Source organism: Dendrobates tinctorius, unplaced genomic scaffold, assembly GCF_039654945.1.
Source record: "Dendrobates tinctorius isolate UK_male_01 unplaced genomic scaffold, ASM3965494v1 ptg000046l, whole genome shotgun sequence".
NCBI classification, from domain to species: Eukaryota; Metazoa; Chordata; class Amphibia; order Anura; family Dendrobatidae; genus Dendrobates; species Dendrobates tinctorius.
In genome coordinates, this window is record NW_027361714.1 from 73,396,449 (window position 1) to 73,417,465 (window position 21,017).

Below are 21,017 nucleotides of genomic sequence, written 5' to 3' on the forward strand. Positions count from 1 at the left end.
TTGTAACATTAGGCTTCTTCATGACTAGGAAGCCATAATTTTTTTTTTTATTTTTCCATTGACATAAACATATGATGGCTTGTTTTGTTTTTTTGTTGGTCGAGTTTTAGTTTTGAACTGCACCACTCAATGTACCATATAGTGTGTTGGTAAATAGGAAAAAAAAATCCCAAAGCAGGGAAACGGTGGGGAAAAAAACACAATTCTGTGTTTGGTCTTTTGGATTTGTTTTTGCAATGTTAATTGTATGGTAAGAATCATCTGGTATCATGAGTCCTCAGGTCCATATGATTATTGTGATACCAAACTTGTAAAATGTTTAATTTTGATTTAAGCGGTAAAAATAAATATCTGAGATTTGTAAAAAAAATGTAAAAAAAATTCTTGGCAGACCCATAATGTTTTATTTTATTTGTGTGGCATGTTGTCGTTTTTGTTTGGGCATACATATGATGTTTATCCTAAGTGACTTATGTTCCCCCTCCCTGGCCAAGAGCTATAGTATGTGCCAGCCATGAACTGGAGCAGCTTTGTACGGTCAGACACAGCCATTACACAATACACAGCAGGGGCACATGTATAAGATTACCTCAGCACAGGAACATTTTTTAACACTTCCAGTTGTAGAACCTATTATTATTCCAAGATCTATTGAATAAAATGTACTTGGTTCATTGGACAAACGCAGCGAGTTTTTGACGAGTTTTTGAACAGTGTGGAGATCCCAGTGGCAGCACTCTGAAGCATGGCAGCAATTGGTCCGGATGTTGACTCTTACATTCAGTGTCTTACAGTTCCCTCAAAGTGGATGGGATTAATAGAAATCTCATGCCCAATGTGTTTTTTTTATTAAGCAGTGTACTCTGACCTGCGGTACGTGTTAGAAATCCACAATATGTCAACTTCTCTTTCGATTACGCAGTTTTATGTCCAGGTACTCAACACAGAATTGCATTAGGTGCGGAAAATCCGCAGGTAAAAAGCGTTAGTGCGTTTCTGCTGTAGAAAATCATTAAAATTTCCACACTGTACTGTATCAATAAAATGTTGTCAGATCCAAATACCAGGAAGTATCAAAAGCAAAGTGGCTTTATTTAAAACATGGCATAGCAACAAAAGACCAAAATCAGATAAAAATGCACGAAAAAGCTCAATTTGCCAAATGCTGCAGAAAATCTGCAACATCAAAAAGCACCGTATACTCATTGTGGGAATTTAACTTTAAAGGGGTATTTCCATTTCCAAGAACCTATCCCAATATGTAGTAGGTGTAATAATAATATTAGCAAATACCTCCAATTAAAAATGTAGTATAGTTCTTCTGATCCGCTATGTCGCATTCTTACCCCCATGTGCAGAGCACTGCAGTAGCTTAGAGAGCTATGGTTACGATCACTAACAGCTAAATAACTGTCACTATATGAGTGGTCGTAACCATGGATATACATAGCTAATCAGAAGAACTATACTATATTTCTAATTGGAAGTATTTGCCACTTTTATTATTACACCTACTACATATTGGGATAGGATCTTCAAGTTGGGAATACCCTTTTACTGGGAATCTGCCCCCAGGTTTTTGGTACCCCCGTCTTATTTCTTTATGTTGCAGGATGAAAGACACCGGTGAACCTAGCCATGCTTAACCAATACTCCATGTGAACTGAATGTCTTGTGACCTGACGGGAGAAGTCATTTTACTAATGCCCACTTCTGTGCTCATTAGATTAGTTTTTCCTAAGCAGTTGTGTTGCTGGGATAGTATTTAGCGTGTGATTGCTCGATGCTGAGGACGGTTGCGTGCATCTTAATCTAAACGCCAGCTTTTAATGACATAGTCATTTTGGTTGCTGCCGCTGAACCTGCTGTTGATTGCAGCGTCTGGTCTTTATAGAAAGTGTTTGTCCGTGTCGCCCCCACCATACCTCCCCACCGGAACAGCCTGGAGATCCCAGTGGCAGCGCCCTGAAGCATGACAATCGGTCCGGACTTTGATGCTTACACACAGTTCCGTGACCTCTTCACTTGTTCTGCTTTACATTTATGAACACACGATTGAGATCCGCATACATTGCCGTGTTTATTTAGTCTACTTTCTATTGTTTCAGGTACAGAAACTAATTCAGATGCAGGTGAAACACTTGGAAAGAATAGCAAAAGTTATTCATTTTCTAATGTTACTGCGAAGCAAAAAGAAAAAAACATTTCTTATGTTCCCACCAATAGAACATTTTATTGGATGTCCGACATCTGAAAAACTGTAACATTTGTGATGTAAAAATCACTCAGATTACATGGCAATAAGGAGCGATTTCTGACACTTGTATTTTCATTTAGGGAGACTTTGTAACCAGCCGAATATGTTTTTTAAAGTTTTTATTTTTGATGGTTTAATTTATAAAAACAGAAGTTAACATGTCTAGAAGGTCACTGTTGGCGATACACGAGATGAAAACATGTAATGATCGTGGGATCTGGGGTAAGACTAATAGTCACACGTATAAGTACAGGTCAGATGCAGCATATCATAAAGACCCTAGCATGTATGTCTAAGACCATAGATAAATGTAAAAGGGAACTTTATTGAAAAATAGATAAAAAGTACAGTACAAGGAATAAATACAAGTTTAACAACCAGACAAAAGGACACATGTGTAGGACATTTAGGGGCCCTAAGGGATGGCAGAATGTAGATGGGCATGCATGACGGAATGATGAGTAAGTAAATAATGTATATCTAAATAAAAAGAGGGTGCGATAGTCAAAAGTGAATGACACCAACTATAATAATAATAATAAGATGCAAGTGTGTGTATATATATATAAAACTTCCTTCTCACCCCTCAATGGAGGTGGTCTTTGTTGTCTTTTCTCATTCTCAGGTCCTCTACCAGAGGCCTGGGAGATTGAGGGTTCTGTGCAGGATCTTAGTTGTTCCCAGTATTGCGCTTTTCTGGACAGAGCTCAGATGTTGTTCCTGTGATCTGTTGTAGCCATTCTTCCAACTTAGGGGTCACTGCTCCAAGTGCTCCTATCACCACTGGAATCACTGTTGCCTTCACCTTCCACATCTTCTCCAGTTCTCTTCTGAAGCCCTTATATTTCTCCAGCTTCCCATATTCCTTCTTTCTGATGTTGCTGTCACTTGGCACTGCCCCATCTATTATCATTGCTGTCTTCTGATCCTTGTCTACTATGACAATGTCTGGTTTGTTAGTCAACACCTGCTTATCCGTCTGGATCATGAAGTCTCACAGGATTTTAGCCCTTTATTCTCCTCCACTTTTTCTGGGGTCTCCCACCTGGACTTAGAGGGACTTAGCCCATATGCTGTGTAGATGTTCCTGTATACAATTCTTACTATACTACTTAGTTGTGGCGTTCGGTATACGCTGTTCCTGCTTGCATTTTGCATCTTGCCACTATGTGTTGGACGGTTTCTGAGGTTTCTTTGCATAGTCTCCACCTTGGGTCTGTCTTGTGTGGTAAATTACTGCTTCTATGGATCTGGTACTTAGTGCTTGCTCTTGTGCCGCTATGATTAGTGCCTCTGTACTGTCTCAGAGTCCAGCTTTCTCCAGCCATTGGTAGGATTTCTCCATACAAGCCGCCTCCATTATCTGTTGATGGTACATCCCATGCAGCGACTTGTCTTGCCATGGCGCTTCATGTTCCTGCTCTTCCCTCCAGATCTATTGTTGTTTCTGCCTTAGGCTTTCTCTCAGCATCTCATCTTTTGACGCCATTCTGATGTATTCCTGGATACTCCTTGCTTCATCTGTGATGGTGGCTTGGATGTTTATCAAGCCTCGCCCACCCTCCTTTCTGTTGGTATAGAATCTTTGGGTTCTAGACTTAGGGTGGAGATCTCCATGCATTGTGAGGAGCTTTCTTGTCTTCACATCTGCAGCTTCCATCTCTTCTTTTGGCCAGCACACAAAGTCAGCAGGGTATCTGATAACTGGCAGGGTATATGTATTGATGGCGCAGATTTTATTCTTCCCATTGCGCTGGCTCTTCAGGACCTGTCTTACCCTTTGATGGTATTTGGATGTTGCTGCTTTCCTTGCCTCCTCATCATGGTTACCATATCCCTGTGGGATGCCGAGGTACTTGTAGCTTGTCTGGAAATCTGCTATATGCCCTGATGGTATTTCCACCCCATCGGTCTTCACTACCTTGCCTCTCTTTAATACCAACCGGCCGCACTTCTCCAGTGGGAAGCACATCCTGATGTCTTTGCTGTAGGTCCTTGTCAGGTGGATCAGTGAATTGATGTTTCATTCGTTTTTCGTATACAGCTTGATATCATCCATGTAGAGGAGGTGGCTGATGGTGCTTCCATTCTTGAAATTGTATACATAGCCAGACTCTGTAATTATCTGACTGAGGGGGTTCAAACCTATGCAGAACACAATGGGGACAGTGCATCATCTTGATATATGCCAAAGAACTGTAAATATTGTTTCAGGAGATCTTGCAGCAGAACCTGTCTCTGACTCTAGTGCCTCCTCACCCTCCTCCTCCCTTCTCTATAGAATCTTAGTGAAAGATTAATCCAAGAGGTGAAAGAAGCAGATCTCTCTGATAAAATATACTACACAGCCACTTATTTTTATACCTACGATTTGCGAAATAAAAATGTAAATTTTCAATTGCAATATGATGATAAATAAGGAATGCTCACTGCGCAAAAATCATGCAGTGTAAATAGTCTACCGATCACCCAACGAATATTCAAAATGATTGTTCGCATGGTGAAATGATGTTTTGTGCTATACAAAAGATTTTTGATCTCGGAAGCACATAGGACCTGCACGGTCGAGAACAATGACAGTATATGCTCAGTGCACATCTGATATGCGGTCTCTCAGTCAAAACAGGCTAAGACCGCCGATCAGTAAATATATACCCTTCAATAGTCTTGAAACACCACAAAATTGTGGGGTCTAAATGCACCCTTAAAGGGGCTGTCCACTACTCTTCCACATTTGGCCCCTATAAAATAGCAACGCCTATACCCAGCTCCCGCGCTGGTGCCGTTCCTGAGGGATCAGCACTCGCGGTCCTGGGGCTCTCTTGTGGCTGTATTACACGTGGTGCCCGGCTCTCTGTCAGCAGCGGCGTCACTTTCTCCACCTTCTGTCGAATTGAACAGGAAGAAGAAGCCATTGATCAGCTGCAGCCCGGACTTCCTTATTCATGTTCAATTTGTCCAAAGGCGAGCACAGTGTAATGCAACCATATGAGATTCCCGGGACCCCGAATGCTGACATCGCAGGAACGACGGCAGCACGGGAGGTGAGTATAGGCTTTTTTATTTTATTAAACCTAGTAGTGGACAAACCCTTTAAATATTCAAAACAATCGACCTTTGCTTGGAATGTTTTTTCAAGTATCAGAAATGTATACTGTATGTAGGTAGTGAGAAAGTTTTAACGGAGCTATAGAGCCCTTTCATTATGAAAAGAAGTTACAAGAAGTTACAAGATTCACAAGCTCAACTCCATAGACTTTTTTAGAGATAGTAAAATGCCTAGAAAAATGGGACACTATTACAGAAAGTGACATAATTAATTAAAGACAATTCCATTGAACCATCTCAAGAGAATATAGTATATTATAAGACTGACTTCATTGTGAGACTGTGACAGAAACTCCTAAAATAAACGTATTATCCTATGTTAAGAAAAGCAAAATTGGTTTTAGGTGACCCCACTAGGACATATTTCACTGGAGGCTCAGTACAGCTATTTATATGGATGATTTAAAAATTGGCGAAGACCGGGAACTGTACATTCGATCCCGATTGCTTTGATTAGCGGGTGGATGTGCAGTATCCAGTGGCGGACACTATATAGATGACTGAGCTCTGGTGTGCAGCTCCTCACCTGAGCACCTCCAGGCAGTGGCGGTAACAGGGACAGCTGATAGGTGGCAGTGCCAGGTATAGGACCCCCACCGATCAGTTATTGATAACCTATCGTAAGGCCATTCATATAAAAGTCCTGGACACTCCCTCTAATACACTTACAGATAATTACATAGGTAATTAGGAAATAAAAGTTTTTTTTAATAACATTTGCAGGTGGTTTGATTTACTGCTCTCATACAGATTTGGAGTTTTCCTTATATACATAGGTGTTTACATGTGTTTTTGTGTGAACAATGTTATAAAATAATTTGATCAGTCTGCCCGATCAACTATGTCAATGTCACATTGCGCTTTGGAAACCATCTGCACTGGCAAATAGTATGTGGCTAAGCGATCGTTACTACCCAGTAGCAGATCCCGTCTACACAATGCGCTTACTCAGCATTTGTCAGCTTTATTATACACGGCAGTTATCGTGAATGACCGTTTATTTGGGCAATCATTGACCCGTGTAAAATGGCCTTTACTGCTTACTTTTTATGTAACTTTATAGAGCAATATTGCTAAATGTCATTCTGAACTTAAGTACGCTTTTGACCATGAAGCTACTTTTTGACAGTACCGCACTGAAACTATTGGCTGCCACCATTTATTATACGTAGAGCGTCTTCAGTAACGTGGCACCACTGTTTGATGTGACGTAAATGGTAATAAATATAATTAAATCTGACAACACCCACAGACATTGAGGTTGTGACTCTCTATAGCAGGATGCCTTCAGTCGAGAATATATGCCGTTTTAACCGAAGAGCTTCTCATAAACTTGAGTAAAAGGTGGGATTCAGAGATTTGACTGTAGAAAAATTTTTTTAAAAATCAAATGCATTGTTTCACACTTCTTTTACAAGTGAAACTGATTCAAAAAAGGGTTTCAAAATGAATCATAGTCACAATGATCGTTGTGATACTAGTAGAAGGTTTCCATGAGTGGTTGGCAGAATACAGTTCGGCCAACATCTATCTTAGATGTGAGTCCAGCTTTTACCATTTTTATCTTTTACAAACCCAATTCTAAAAAAAAAAACAGTTGTGAAAAATGTATTGGAAATAAGAATGCAATGATTTGGAAATCTCTTATAGCCATATTTTATTCACAACAGAACATAGAATTCAGATGAGAAGGGGAACCTTGGGACATTTTTCCATTTAATTTGAAAAATTTTTACTCATTTAGAAATTGGTATCAGCAACACATCTCGAAACCGTTGGGACAGGGCCATGTCTACCATTGTGGGCAACCCTTCTCTATACAAGAGTCTGTAAGCGCCTGGGAAGTGGGGAAACCAATCACTGGAGTTTTAGAAGATATTTTTTTTCTGATGTAGGATTCCAGCTGCTCAACCATCCTTGGTCGTTTTTGCCAGATTTTTCCTTTCATAGCTCACCAAATCTTTTCTATTGGTGAAAGGTTTGGACTGTAGGCGACTGGTTCATCACCTGAACTCTTCTTCTGTGTCGTCATGCTGATGTGATGGATGCAGTCTGTGGTTTAGCATTGTCTTGCTGAAATATAGGTACAAGGCCTTCACTGAAATGGACGCCTGGGTGGGAGCATATGTTTTTCTTAAATCTCCATGTAATGCTCAGGTTTGATAATACCTTTCAAGATGTGTAAGCAGCCCATGCCATAGGCACTAATACATCCCCATGCCATCAGAGATGTCGGCTTTTGAATTGGGCACTGATAACAAGCTGGATGGTTCCTCTTCTCTTGAGTCCGCAGGACACGGCATCCACGGTTTCCATGAAGAACTTAAAATTTTGATTCGTCTGCCCACAGAACAGTTTTCTATTTTACCTCAGTCCATTAGAAATGAGCTTTGGCCCAGACAAGACCTCTGCGTTTCTAAATTCTGCTGATATTTGGCTGCGAGCTTTTAGCTTGCACTTTTGTCAGTTTTTTTTACAGCAAACTGTGTTCACTGTGCACATGCAATGATTTTCACAAGGAAATCATGGAAGTTTTTAATGCAGTTTTGCTTGAGAGCCCATAGATCACGAGCATCCAATATTGACTGTTGGTCTCTTCCTTTGTGCATATGATTTTCTACAGAATCTCTGAAACTTTTGATGATATTATGTACTGTAGATGGTGGAGTACTCAAAGTCTCTACGATTTTTTGCTGAGGTATATTTTTCTGAAATTGTTTCACATCAGTTATTCCCATATTGATGAACATATTAATAGATTTTAGTTTTTATTGCCGATTTCTTTTGTAACTGTGGCTGCTATATTGGGACCAGTTACAGGGGAAATTTAGCCTTCTGCCTTCATAGCAGAGCTGATTGCTCCCACCCTACACCCAGCGATCACATGTTCACTGGGTCCACAGGAGGATGCACAGTAAGTGTTACTTCTTCCTATTCTGTATACTCAAGAGCTGGTTCAGCACTGTGTATACAGACATATAGAGGGTAAACATGGTAATAAACCATGTTTATCTTTTCTCTGGGAATGCACCCCTTAGGGTCCTGTCTCACTTAGCGACGCACCAGCGATCCCGACAACGATGTGACCTGGTAGGGATCGCTGGTGCGTCGCTAAATGATTGCTAGTAAGCTGCCAAACAGGCAGATCTCTTCAGCGACGCAGCAACCATCCAGCGATCCTCCTTGGTACCTTGTCACAGAGCAGCAATTCTGAATTATTCCAGCCTACGTCCCTGAGTTCTGCGTCACCAACGAGGTAGCTCGTCGGGTCAAGCACAGCGATGCGCGCTGGCCAGCGGGACGCCGACGACGGAAAAATGGCCCAGGACATTCCTGCACCATCAGCGATATCCAGCAGGGGGGCCAGTTGCTGCTGCGTGTCACATGTAGCGAGATCGCTGGGGAGATTGCTGTTGCGTCACAAAATCGGTGACGCTTCAGCGATCTCGCTATGTGAGAAGGGGGATTTACCCTTTCCCACCCCTACAGAAGCACAAGCCTCTTGTAAGCTGATTACACTACATTGACTTTTTAGAATGTCAGTGCAGAGATAAATGTGGACTGCCCAGACATCTAAAGTCTACTGGCTGTTCAGAAGGCGGATGACGTTCATCCACTCAATGCCGACTTTTATTCCCCATTGACTTGCTTTAGGGTCGGGTTTCGGACAAAACTCCAACTTTTTTTTGCCCTAGTCGGACCAGTTTCATTCGACTCAAATTTTGTTTCAGTCGGGTTTCACGAAACCCGATCCAACCAAAGTCTCTCAACTCTAATCTCTAACCATGTTGTAGCACAATATATTTTTTTTTGTGATATCAGCAGGGGTGGACATATCATTGGTGCAACCTGTACAGTCGCACAGGGGCCCAAACGTAAGGGGTCCATTTACTCCTCCAAAACAGGTGGGATTGTGGATTATGATGAACTATTGGACTGCAAAAGGGCCATATAGTGTTTTTGCACAGGAACGCATCTGTCTGTGGCTGTCCTTGGATAACACATCACATTTTTCATGCAATCAAGTTTACAGTTTATTTTCTTCTGACATCAAATGGCATTCAAATGTCAAATTTCATTTAAAATGGCAACAGTGCAGAGAGCGTCAGGCCTGGGGCAAATTATATGTGGCGCTCCATGCAACTAAACGGGATATAAATAATATACAATTCCATGGAAAAGTTACTGAGCAATTTATATGTAATTATTTGTCTCACAGAATGGTTTCAGAAAACAAAATGTGATATACAGCACCAGGAATAAAAGTAAAGGGTTGAATACAGATTCATAGTAGTATAAGGTCCTATTTCTGCCCGTATATGAGACATTTGCTTGTAACATGAGGCATCACCGTGATAGCAGCTATTCCTATTGTGTCTATTGCCCCGAGCCCGACAATGCATTACATGCCTGTTGTTTTCTGATTTAGATGTCTTTCTAGTAGCACAGATACATGTTTGCCTGTTACCTGTGTACACTGTTATGTGTAGGTTGTTCTCCTTACGAGAAATGCATGTTGCACACAACAAAGCCCACATTTTCCATTGTCCTTGCACAGATTACGATAATACAGCATTGGAAGAATGGAGGAAATGCGTACGTCACTGCAGGGAGGTGGGTGGTTTCCAGCAGGAAATAGGTCTGTAATGTGTGTGATGTGGAAGGCACTTGCTGAATATACACTAGTGAGAAATCCACGCAATCGTATCTACAACATGGCAAGTCATCGGCACGCCATTGTAATGCAGTCCTGTGACAAGTGTCGCATAGTGTTAGGATGTATTATAAATAGGGTCAGCAAGTAAGGGTGAACTCATCGAGGATGTCTACTTCCCCAAATATACGGGGATTTAGCCCATAAGTTCTAAGGACGTAGAGCAAAGGGACTAATGTTTCATGATGTAACACATTAATAGGTTGTGTCACGAAGTGACATGACCCAATGGGTAGTCAGTCAGCGGACGGCGCAACACACACACAACGGGATGGTATTTGGGAGAAGAGGAAGGTTCTACTGATAGGGAAATGAGGGATGGTCACCACTTGAATTCAACCTGAGCCTGTCCTTGCACTCCTCTAATGCCCTAAGTGGGTCCTTCCCCACACCGCCATCAGGATACCTCGTTCCTCGCTGTCACCTCACACTGCCCTGGCTAGTGCACTGGCCGGCAAGGGGCGCTTGCCTCACTACTGCAGATAGTACACACAGGGGACAGTGACAAATACGAAAGGGGAGGAGGAAAAACACCACACTTAGCTTCCAAACTCCGCTGCCACAAGGTCCACACTGCCGGACTCCAAACACATTGGCTGGTCTCCAGAGAAAACTCTATCACCAACAGTCAGCTGATGCATCAGGTGACCTTTTAAAGATTAGTGGGAGTGGTCACCATCCACATCAGTTGACCCAGTTGAACTGCAGTTACACCAGATCGCCAGCCGGGAAAAACTGACATTAACCCCCGATGGACTGAAAGGAAAAAAGCTACGTTTAAACAAAGTGGAACCAGAGCTGCCACAAATCCAAAATTGTATTGTGACAGCTTGATAATGATTTCCATAAGGATTTATTTTCATATTTAATCCATAGATGAACTTTACATCAGTAAATAGAAACTACATATCTAGAAGCCACGGTTTTCATCATATTAGTTAGTATCCTATTATTAAAGGGAGCCTATCAGATCTTCTGACATGTCTGGGTTAGGAAATCATTTTATTATATTCATGAAATAACAATTCTGATACAGCTTTTCTGAAAACTCTGCGTTGTGCCATTCCCCTTTTATTCCTCCTAGAAATGTTTTAATATTGCAAATGGGTGAGAAAGGGTGTGTTCCTACAGAGTCTGACACCGGCAGCACTGACTGGACAATGGAAGTGCGCATGGACACCCCCCCAACTGGTAACACCCAGTTGTCAGCTTATTTATACATTTCTAGGAGGAATAGCAGAGGAACAGCCCAATCTGAATTACTAAAAAAATGATCCAGAATTGTTATATTGTGGAGAATACAAGTATTTATTAAAACAGACTTCAGAGGACAGCTGACATCTCATCAGTACATCTTAAAAACTTGTACTCAAATGGGTTGTCTTATAAGGGCAACACCTCTTTAAATTAAACCCCCAAGGTGATTATCTAACCACAGGTGGGGGCATCATTATAACTGGAGCCTGACTGATAAAATCCTTAAAATTGCAAGTGGGGAAAAGAACCTGTTCAAATGAAGGGATCAATGAGCAAAGCATGACATCTACAAGGTAGCATCTCTTCGAAAGGAGGACTCTGAAAAGGCAAATAGACAAAGTAGGTCCTGAAAGTAGGACTCTGGAAAGGCAAATAGACAAAGTAGGTCCTGCTATTGTGGCCTTCTTTCTGGTGTTAAAGTCAACTTGACAGCTAATACATGTGTACATTATCTGTATGATTTCAACAAGGTATGTTTGACTTTGAAAGGCTGCGGCACTTCAGAGGGAAACATACTTGCAATGTTGGCTATGAATGAGCTTCACTGGAGACCAGTCAGAAAAGTTGGTACCCGGCGGCGTTTCACCACCTACCGCCAGTGGCTGACAGGTCTCTCCCTATACACAGGGAGAGTCCTACCAATCCAGGGTAGCGAGAAGAGGAGGACCTACCTGTCTGTCTAATCTCCCGCGTGCATGTGTTTCTTGGAGCGCCACAACGTGTTAAAGTCAAACATACCTGGCTGATATCATACAGCCAATGTCTCTGATACATGCTGCCTGTGAATCAGATTTTAGGTTCCCTTTAACCTTCTGATCTGATCTTATGATACTGTGTAAGACAAACATACCTGGCTGATATCATACAGCCAGTGTCTCTGATACATGCTGCCTGTGAATCAGATTTTAGGTTCCCTTTAACCTTCTGATCTGATCTTATGATACTGTGTAAGAGGAGAAAACACTGTCCATTGGGCACCGTTTGATTTATGATACATCAGTCCTGCTCCTTCAGTGTTAGGAACTGTAGGCATCTACTAATCGCACACCTGAAAAATGAGGAGCAAATAGATTTTTATTTTTTATCACCTTCTCTCTTAATGAAATTTTTATAGAAGTTGCAGTATTAGCATTAATTGTATTGCATGTTATAAACAGTGGAAAAACAACATAAAAAAGTGCTAAGAGTGCAAACAGATCGTCCCCTAGCATTTGGGCAGAACAAAGCAAAAAGCAAACTTGAAGAACAAGTGATGCTTTCCCTGTACATTATATAGTAGAAGGGTAAGTGTTACGTTGTTCTGTGAGCCTCTGTGTAATGTACTGTACTCTGGCAGTAGAGACTTTCCATGGGCCAGGACTTGTGAATGAAAGGCTATGTGCACACGGTGCGGATTCTGCTGCGGATCCGCAGCCTTTCTGGCCCTGCTGGTCCTCACCAGTTTCTGCTGCGTTGTACAGTACCATTGTTTGCAATAGTAAAACCAAAAACGCTGTGCACATGCTGCAGATTTTTCCGCGCGGATTTGCTGCGGGTTGCAATCCGCAGCATGTCAACTCTTTGTGCGGATTCCGCTGCGGTTTCACACCTTCACCATTGTAGAGGTGTGAAACCGCAGGGCTAAACCGCAGGTCTTTTGACCCGAGATTTTACCTGCAGATTTTTACAAATCCGCGCGGAAAAATCCGCAGGACCAAAATCTATGTGTGCACATAGCCTAAGACAGGCTGGGGCACAACAGAATGCTCCGTGTCCGCACTCTTGCTGCTTTCTTATCTCAGCAGGCACGGAAAGTCTGGAATCCAGAGCAAATGATTTTTGCCCATGTGATAGCATGTGATTTCTGTTTTTTTCTTAATGATTTTACACTTTTTTTTAGAAAACAAAACAAGTAATTCTGCAGAAATCATACGAAGTGTAGAAAAGAAGCAACTGAAAAAAGAGAAAACGTACTGCTGCAGCTCCTATAGGACCAAACATGGCTCACAGTTTCCAGTAAAAATTGTAAACTATGTTTTTTGTGCCTGAAATAGTGACTTTTAGAACAGGAATTTATGGCACAAATTTAATCTGAAGCCAATGCGATTTTACGGTATGTTACGCAAGCAGGGAGCTGTCTGTTCTAGAATAAGAAAGCGAGGAATGGCCACTTGCTTACAGTATCACATCCATTATAGAGGTGTAAGGGTGATGGCACACGCAATGTTGTGCTGCATTTGTCCTAAATTCCACCCTCAGTGGTGCCCAGTGGGCGCACGAATTTGAAACAATATTGTGCCTTCATTTGGTATTACAGTGGGCAAAGTTTTGGACACATGCAGTGAGATGCAGCATGTGGTGTCACCTTTAGAGTTAATTAATCTTCCAATTATTATATTGAACCAAATTAAATTAAAAAAAGTTGTAAAATGATCTGTTTGAGTCTCAGATGGGTTAAGTTTGCCCGTAAGCCAGTGTCACACGCAAAGAAGAATACGAGTAGGGTAGCCGAAAAAGTCACACTCCTGAACTTGTAGGAAATGTAAATTCAGGTGCATTTAGACAGGCCGCTGACAATATAAAAGTGTATTAGTACTCGTTTACTGATCTCTTTATACGGGCCACCAACATCTGATAGTTCAAAGGTTTGTCCAGTTTTTTACGAGAGTCTGCAGTCACCCTGTGACTCCAAACTTGTGAATCCCCACAGCTACATTACGACTAGACATGTGGAGCCTCGGAAAATACAAACAAGTTGAGTGAGGCTGCGAACGTCAAGTCGAAATGTGTCCGGTAGTGTGGATTCACAAGTCTGCAGTCATGACTGCAGACTTTTGTGATGAACTTGGACAGCCCCATAAATACAGTTGTTCTGTCCCTATATAGCATGATGTTGTAGGTAGCACATCCTCTGTTTACACGGAGCAATATGCTGCAGATAACAATGCTTTATAGTCAGTATGAACAATCTGATCATCCCAGGAACAAGCATTTTCATTATTGGGTGATCGGCGGAATGTTTGCACAGGCCGATAATTAGTGTCCACCTGTCTAAATGCTCATAAGAGAACATCTCTTCCCATCTGCCTTTTAAAAAGCTCATCCCGTTAAAACAAGTCATCACCCATTCATTGAATAGATGATAGCGTATTGATCGGTGGGAGTCTGAGCACTGGGACCTGTACTGATTGGCAAAACAGGGAATAACGGTATTATGTTTGTTATTGTTTCAAAATGGAGTGGAAGGTCAGATGTCCAAACGCCGTTCCAGTCATTCATTATGGGGCTGCTGGAAAAAGCTGAGTGCCGTGCTCGGCAGTCTCATCAGGAATGAAAGAAATAGCAGACTGCTGCTCCACTCTAATGAGGGATAAAAGACCGCCACCTATCAAAAGTCATCATCTACACTTTTGCCGGTGCTTGCGCCCTTTTGGTGCTGTGCCGAGCACACAAAAACGCGCTGTGTTGCATTTTTGTGCGCTCTGCGTAGCGCCAAAAGGGCGCAAGTGCTGGCAAAAGTGTACCAGCGCACGACCAGCGTATCCAACGCTAACTATAGGGTACGCTGATCGCATGCAGTGTCACGTGATCAGAGGAGGCGCGGCCGGGGGCGGAGCATAGTGGCAGCCCTGCGCTGCGCCTCCGAACGCAAATCTGAAAGTAGCCTAACCTGTCTGGGTATTTTAGATCACCCATTCTCTTAATAACCTTGGTCTCCTTTTTGTGCACCAGAGCCCAAAATTGTACCCAGTACTCTTAACTGTGGCCGGATTAGTGACTTCTATAGAAGCAAAACTATGTTCTCCTCATGAGCATCTATGCCTCTTCTAATGCATCCCATTATTTTATGGACTTCGTCACCTGGCACTGGTCACTAAAGTTGAGTTTCACCTCCACTAGTGATGAGCGAACGTTCTTCGATAAGATGTTATCCGAGCACGCTCGGGTGCTGAGTGACTTCGGCGTGCTTGTATAATATGTTCAAGTCCCCGCGGCCACACGGTTAGCACCCAAGCATGCTCCGATAACGCGACAACGTACTTTTCTTACCGTCCATAAACAATCGGGGGCTCTTCAACGTATAACATGGCCACATAGTAATCTCTTGTTTTACATCTGTACCACATGGATCTGTAATACGGCCATTATACGCATGTAGAAATAAATACACAAACTTGAGCGTTTCATTGTACAGTTTAATAAAAGCATAATTGCGGCTTTCGATAATTGTGTGTAGAAATCCCCAGCACGTTGGGGGTGGTCGAGGTTGTAGGCAGGATGGTCGTAATCTCTGTGTTGCTGTGTGCAGGATTTGTCAAATCTCCTGTTTGTCGATTCGAGCGGCTGCAGCGAAATCTTTGTAACAAACAGCGCACTGTCCTCCAAGGAAATGTGAGGCAGCATCTAAGGCAAATCTGCAGATCAGGCACTTTCAGCCGCCGGGACGCGCTGCCAAGTGATTTTCCTGACACATGGCAGCCCTCATATGCCGCAGCATAGTCTAAAACCAGGGATGATTTCCCTTAAAAATGGAGGGAATTCTATTGTAGGAAATAGCGAGTGTCGGATGAAAGGAACAGGAAGTGAAGACATGTCCTGCATCTTTTACCAGCTGTAAAAAGACACTGGCCGCTCTGTCCTGGTATCAATGGAGGGATTACAGAACACAAATACCTCCTGGCGAAAAGAGAGGAAAAAAAACACACATTACATTGCGGTGTGTAAAAAGAAGCAAATAGTGCAAACATCAGTGTGATGAGGACGGATCTATGGATTGATTCTGCCGCAGATTATTAATGAAATGGATGGTAATTTAATATGTTTTGATTTTTTCGCTCGCGGACCACCAGGTAGAAGGCTGGACAGATGCCAGTGTGATGTATGAAGTTAGAATGAGGAAGCAAATGTCATTTGTTTGCGTGTGAATAAAGTTATTTATCTGCATGTGCCTGACCTGGTGTTGCCGACAGCCCTGATAATGGACTGGGCTTTTAATTGCGCCTCGCGCACTAATGACATTTGGAGTGGCTTTGCATAGGTCAGCGCCAGTGCTAATGAATTATGTTCCCTCGCATGCTACCATTAAGTGTTATATTATTGACCCTTTCTCTAAGTTGTGCTGAAAAGGTTATTTTCACTGCTTAAAATGTCTTCCAAGATTTAACACTTTAATTGGCTTCCCCATCATTTATGTAATATCCTTGGTGCCTTCTCTTTTATTTATACCCTGTACTTTATGTACACGTAAGGGGGCTCTTTTCTTTGGATAACCCATATTTTACTGATCCCATGTGATCCCAGTGTTGGGGCACCTAGCAATCCAATGTAATCTGTAGGAAAATCCAAGTGTTGTGTTTCCCTGCAGCGCCTCCACAGGTGAAAGTAATAATTGCATAGTGCCTGTTTACTTCAGTGGGTCTTCTCTAGACCGTAGGAAAGGACATGTCCTCCAGAGGGAGAGACGCTCTATGTAACCGCTTTCCACTCTGGCTAAGTGATGATCAGCCTGAACTAAATTGGAAGGAGACTGGCACCCTGTCCTTTTAATAGAATTGTAGTCTCGAATAAGAGACTTACGATCCAGACAGATAGAAGTAGGAACCTCAACACCACTAAGGAAAATTAGACTAGGTCTTGCTGTAGTGTAAATTTATTTTAATCCGGCAAGGAGTCAAAAATCCATGGGGCTTACACCCTACTTGCCGCATTTCCTGATTCCTGGCTCCTGCTCCACACAAGGTCCACCTTGACATGAAAAAGATATCACAATTTACGTTATTGCTTTACTAGATTTTTCCTACCTGCACCCGCTACAGATGTCCTTGGCAAAGACCGTTCCTGGTTGAAACGTTGGACCACATCTGTTTTTTACTCCTTGCTGGATCAAGAATATTGACCTGCAGCCTGAACTAGAGACAAAAATCCTTCAAATGGTGTTTGGCATTGTGTTTTATAAACTGGAAACCCCCTTTACTTTGCTGTATACAATTTTTGGTCAAACACATTAGCAGGACCTTCTGTAAAATACCTTGTGTTATATAGCCTATTTCACACCACAATTCACCTATACAACCTAATTCACATTGCAAACTGCAAGTTATCTAGATTACGTTTTTTAATACGATTCACATTCACAAATATTACTTTGTTCCACACTATTTTGACTTTTGTTCTTCATTCCCAAAGGTGTGTAAGAGGCGGAACTATCATGTCAACAGTGTGGGAGGCTTATTTCTGAATTTACCACAAAGATCAACAGGAGATACTTTCTTTCCAGAGAAGACTTCATCGCAGCTTTCAAAGTAATTTCTTACATTTTAATTTTTCCAATTTTACATAAAAGTAATATGCAATTTTTTTACCAGGTTTAAATACCAATGTCCTACTGAATGTTGCTTTGTTGGTACTTTTGTTCCTGTGCTTCTGCATTTCTGTAAAGCGCTGCGGAATATGTTGGCGCTATATAAATAAAGATTATTATTATTATTTCTGACTTATGGTACCATCTCCTTGTATGTAGATCTAGTCTTGTAAGCCAAGGGAGGGTTATCCTGAAGATGAGAACACTAAAAAGAAGAGTTGAGGATCACATACTATTGGCTAAGAAAACTTATATTTACATACAGAGAAGAGGGGCCATATCTCAGGAATGAAAGGTACAAGGAGGGGGCAAGCTGGTCTCTTTTCACTCGTTCTCTTCTTGCAATGTGCAATGACAGTGCACTCTGTTGCCGGCTCGACACTTCTGATCAGAGCTGCCGAGAGCGCATTGTTTCTATGCACTGAGAATTTACAACCGACACATGCTCAGTAGAGTAGGGACTAGCCCAGCTCCTGAAACAGACGTCACTGATGACACTTTGTTCCTGGGTGGGGGCTGAGGCTGCATCAATGACTGCAGCCACTGTCCACTGATGACAACTTGTTTGAATATCCTAGCCCGTCATCACAAAGGAAGTAGTGAAAAAAAAATAGTAGTGAGGAATGGATTGGGATTTTTTAATTGAAGTATATTAGAAAAAGATTACAGTATGACATTAAATAGATAAAGATTTAGAAATAGCATTTGTTTTCAGCCCACCCTTTAAAGGGAATCCGTCAGCAGGTTTTTGCTTCTTCATCTGAGAGCAGCATAAAGAGACGTTAAATCCAACAAAGTATCACTTAAATAACTGGGTGCAGTCATTCTCACACAATCAGAGCTTTCAGATTTAGCAATACAGCAGAGCTGAGGAAGCTAATCCCGCCCACACCAGGCTCTCTATATACAATGCCCATAGACAGTGAGCTGCCTATCACAGCAGGGGGCGTTGGTGGACCAGGAGGAATGAGCTGCTGTGTAGGGAGTAATAATAAGCTCATGGTGCTAAAACAATCATCGCAAGCAAACAAAACCACTGACCTCGATAAGACAGGCATCGCTGAAATCTGTATTTGAACCCCTACAGCATGCTGTCTTCAGATTACGTCGCAAAAACCTGCTGACAGATTCCTTTTAAGAGTTATTCACCTGTCTACATTTGTCATCTTTATTCATTCCACACAGGACACAGCCTGTAAATATGTGCATGTATGGCTTTGTTTGTGTTAGGGTCTTGGCTTTTTTCATGGACAGAGCCATGATTTGTTTTCAAACAGATGGCACTGTTAGGATTCAGATCTTTTTCTTACAGTAGTACTACTCAGAGCGAAAACTAACAGAAAAGTGAACAAAACTAGTGATAACAAGGCAACAGCTAGGAAGGTACCTGGGTTCTCGTTGACTGAAGAGAGTTATCCAAAGTCCTCTATAACAGTATCAACCATAATGGTTCAATAACAGTGATAGGCACTGCATGCCCCAAAATTGTCAGTGACATAGGACCTCCTAGTCCTTTGTCTATACTGTAGTTCTGCCCTACCCTACCCTGGATGTTACAGTTTCAGTAACTCCTATCTTTTTTAACATTGTGGAAGACAGAAATGCCACCCTAGGTACATGCTATCTCTATGTGTAAAGGGCCTTTTACACATAGCGATATCGCTAGCGATATCGCTAAAGCGTCACCGATTTTGTGACGCAGCAGCGATATCACTAGCGATATCGCTATATGTGACACTTACCTCCGACCAGCTCCCCCGCTGGTTGTCGGTGATCGCGCGAGAACGTCCTGGGCCGTTTTCTCGTCGTCGGCTTCGGGCTGGCGCCGACGAGCAAGCCATGCACGCGGGCGGGAGAAGTCATCATCGCCGCATCTGACAGGTAAGTATCGACCGCCGACTTCTGCTGCATCGCTGGTGAGATCTGCCTGGTTGGCAGCTCACTAGCGACCATTTAGCGATGCACCAGCGATCCTGACCAGGTCGTATCGTGGTCGGGATCGCTGGTGCATCTCTAAATGTAACGGAGCCTTAAGGCATGACATGTGTAAGAACATGCCTATACAATTTTTGACCTACTAAAGTGGGTACAAGTGCCTCCTTTTTATAAGAATGGCATGCCATAACCATTGCTCGGTGACACATGTGCCACTAGGTTTGAAGAATTCTTTATTGTAGATGAAAAAGTGGATGCACATTTCAGTACTGGACTAGTAACTTTATCCTTTAGACTGCACCTCCTTCTAGACGTAGACGGAGGATTCTTCATCCATCCTAGATAGTGAACCAGTAGCATCAACAGACCATTACTACTCCTAGAAACATTTCAGACCCAGGAGTTTCTATCTAGTTTGGGTACAGCCTGTTTCTTTCTTTGTAATGAGAATGTAAGGTTTAAATGCCACATGTAATTTTCACTGTTAGGTTTGACGATCTGTGTGAATATTTGTGCAAAGGGAATGAAACATGGCATTTTGGAATGCTTGGAGAATTCTTTAGACCTTCTGGTTATAGAAGCATTTAATTACAGAGGTCATTTACTTTGCACACTAAGGAATTAGATAGCAAACATTACTTTTTTTTCTAGACTACTGTTAATGAACTTCTGTTGCCAACCCAGCACTTTTGTGCTAGTGGATATACCTAGCTGAGCTTTTCAACAGGAACATACGTTCACAGTTTGTCAAGTGTGTTCTATTTAAATTGCACAACAGGAGTGAAAAAGAACGTGATGGACAATAGAAGTAAGCACCGTCCGCCAAACATTTACAGCCTCCTACATGTAAAAGCAAGAGTGTATACTGTTTGAAAATATGAAACGCAACCTCAAAAATCTGTAATTTTTTTTTAGAATTTTATCATCCCAATTATCTTCTGTGAGCAAACATGTTTTTGGTTCATGAAAAAATTTTATTAAAGGGAACCTGTCACCTTGTTTTGCCGCTATAAGATGCGCCATAATGCTGTAGATAAGCCCCCGGTCCGACCTGAAAGAGAAGAAAACAAGTTTTATTATACTCACCCGGGGGGAAGTCCGCTCTGATGGGTGTCGCAGGTCCCCGGCCCGGCACCTCCCATCTTCATGCGATGTCGTCATCCTGCATGCGGCGCGAAGCAAGCAGGATGACGACATCGCATGAAAATGGGAGGCGCCGGACCCGGGACCTGCGACACCCATCATATCGGACTGCCCCCGGGTGAGTATAATAAATCTTGTTTTTCTTCTCTTTCAGGTCGGACCGGGGGCTTATCTACAGCAATACAGAATGCTGAAGATAAGCCCCGAAAGGCAGTGGCCGTATCTTATAGCGGCAAAGCGAAGTGACAGGTTCCCTTTAAATG

The 21,017-nt window shown here is 42.3% G+C and overlaps 1 protein-coding gene across 3 annotated transcripts in view; it reads left to right on the forward strand.

The window, feature by feature from the left end:
* The window catches only part of FYN (FYN proto-oncogene, Src family tyrosine kinase), a 292,152-nt gene that overhangs the window by 55,969 nt on the left and 215,166 nt on the right, over nt 1-21,017 (forward strand). For 2 of the 3 annotated variants that reach the window (XM_073575994.1, XM_073575991.1), the window contains exon 2: nt 17,502-17,617. The gene's annotated coding sequence lies outside the window, so the exon portion shown is untranslated. Of the gene's footprint in view, nt 1-17,501; nt 17,618-17,835; nt 17,972-21,017 lie in introns of all 3 variants that reach the window. The other variant, XM_073575992.1, reaches the window with a different exon arrangement.